Source organism: Lactuca sativa, chromosome 8, assembly GCF_002870075.4.
Source record: "Lactuca sativa cultivar Salinas chromosome 8, Lsat_Salinas_v11, whole genome shotgun sequence".
Lineage (NCBI taxonomy): Eukaryota > Viridiplantae > Streptophyta > Magnoliopsida > Asterales > Asteraceae > Lactuca > Lactuca sativa.
The window spans coordinates 226,010,953-226,013,725 of record NC_056630.2 but is presented as its reverse complement, the minus strand read 5'-3'; positions in this window follow the sequence as shown (position 1 = coordinate 226,013,725).

The window sequence follows — 2,773 nt, the reverse complement described above, 5'->3', positions numbered from 1 at the left end:
CTAAGAATATACGATTAATATAGGAATGGTAATAACTTCAATTATTTTTATTATAAAGTAATAGAACTATCATACATATTAGAGTTCTCAGAGTTTTTCCGAACATACTATATATACTGGTGATAGCCATGGTTTTTCATGAAAAATGAGATTTCTCATTCAAAACAACAATGCCCAATATATTCAATGGTAACTAGACATACGAACTAATACATTATGAGATTCAGTAACAAAATACACATGTTAGAAAATAATGGATTTTCTTGGAAATATACCAATACATTCATTGATTCGTTAACCAATTTTCCTTTCAAAAACATGCTGATGAACTCATCAGCTTTATGTTGATACTATTTCAAAATTGATTGTATTCTCAGGAAATCAGTAGACAGGTACCTCACATAGATTTTTGAGAAGACAGAGTGTATAGAGCCACGTCTTCTACTTTTGTTACACTTTTGATGTATATAAATATGAATCAAATAGATGTAAATGTTTTACTTAATCAATGTAATGGTCGTGTTTACTTTGATTACTATGATGCAATTGTTGTGATACTACATATAACGTTATCCACCCCCGAATGTTTCTGCCGTTTCGGTTGGGGGGTGTGACACTCTCTTTTAGTTAGGAGACATGAAACTGTATGATTTATTGCAAAACTAATAATCTTTAATGTTATATTTGGTTTTAGGAGTGTAATATACATGACTAAACTAAGCTCAGCAACAATTGTTTTTGTTCTCTCTCGTAATAGCGTCACATTATATTTTTAGTACACAAAGTATTTGACAAACTATATTCATTTAAACTGAACTCCCCAGAATAGAAAACATATACGTAAGCATCGCCCTTGCACATCAAATCATTCTTAGAAATTCTCATGTTCATTATACCTATTGATATTAAAAAATGCAGAATGCCTTACTAAAAAATCAATGAGTGTACATTGTTATTTCTTACACTGAACCTATTATAAATTATATTTAATGATCCATCGTATGCCTGTCCATCAACAAAACATCAAACCAGAAAATTTTAAACCACTAATCAATTTGATTAATTTATTGTACAAAGATTTGGAAATTATGCTAGTGAGAGATTAGCAAATTTAAATGAAAATTTTGGAGTGTTAGCATGAGAAATACAATCTTGGAACCACTCTTCCATGTCCAAGTTCCATGTACCATCTTAACCCTCTTAACTTTCTTAGTTTTATGGGTCAAGTTAATGAATCATAAAAACAAGAATAGTCAAGCAACTATCATAACGAAAAGTATCAACATGTTCATGTATTTGGAAACATAAACAAATTCATCGGAAGTATATAGCTAAAATGGTCGTGAAATCATACCCAAAAACATGAATTTGGGTAACAGCGGCATAATGATCAATATCATAACTCAAAAAAGTCTAACGTGTTTACCGTCTACAAATGTCATTCCAAAGTGAGTCTTCTTTTTAGATGTGTTGTTAGCAACAATTGAAACCTGAGAGATCAAGGAAATCATGATCAAAAGTCAAAATTAAAGTTAGATAACCAAAAGGGAGACAAATAAAATAAAATTTTAAACTTATTTAACATCAAATTTTTGTGAAGATTGATGGAAAATATTTATCTTCGCTAGTCACAACGCTAAAGACATCGAACCTTCTATTCTCCAGTTTTCTCCATTGATCTATCCATCCTTCCATTGCATATATATAATACATGTGTGATAGATGGGAAGGGGCGGGATATAGAGAAGGTCAGTGAGATTTAGAGTTGATTATGGAACAAATACTGTAATTATGAATCGGAATATGGAATATCAGGTTTCAAGGGATAAGATAATGTGACAACCGTCAACTTCCAGTCAACTAAAGTCAACAAGTCAAACTGGTCGACTCAATTAACCCTTGTGTACTAGGGCTTACGTTAGGTGATTACTATACAACTCGCTATTCTAATGAGAAATCATCAATTGAAAAGTTCGTATATATAGATTTCCTTAACCTAAAACCGTGGTAAGTAATGAACCAAACCGATAAAACAATGTTGCATACTCATCGGTAGTGTGTAAGATCCTTAAACATGGCTTAACGGGATTTACGAACCTTGCGTTCCGAAGCCAAACACTCATAAAGGTCACAAAAGAAGCCTCTCCCAATCTCTTTCACTCTATCTCTCTCTATTTAAAATCTCTCTCAAAAGTTCCTTTAGCTTTTTGTAATCATTCGGGTCATTTCAACCCATAATCGGGTCAAAAATCACTTAAAACGGGGTAAAAACGGGTAAAATAGCCTTAAGGACCCGAAACCCACTCTTTAGGGGCGAACCCTCTTAGGGTCGAAGGTTCCTTATTGGGACCGAACTGATAAGCTGAAGCCCCAAGAATCAAACCCGAAACTCCAGGAACCGGACCCTCTCTCTCGGACCCAGGCCTCGCATGCGAACCCGAACCCTACTTTCGGTCCATTTCGCTTCCGACCAATTTCGCCCCATTTTGCTTCCTAGCCCATTTCGCCTTCGGGTCCAGCACCAGGAGGGACTGAACCCTCGCACCTTCGGTCCTTCATGCGAGAAGCCTCACAGCTTCTCCTCAACTTCCCGGTTTTTTACTACGACTTCATTTTAAGCCCGTTTTCCATCATTTTAACGCGGGATTTTGACCCAAAACTTTATTCTAACATATGAAGCCCCAAAATACATAATTAATCACGTTTTTAGTGCCAACCTTATCCAAGAATTATTGGGTGAAATACAAAGGGTGGGGTGTTGACTTTTCTTTGA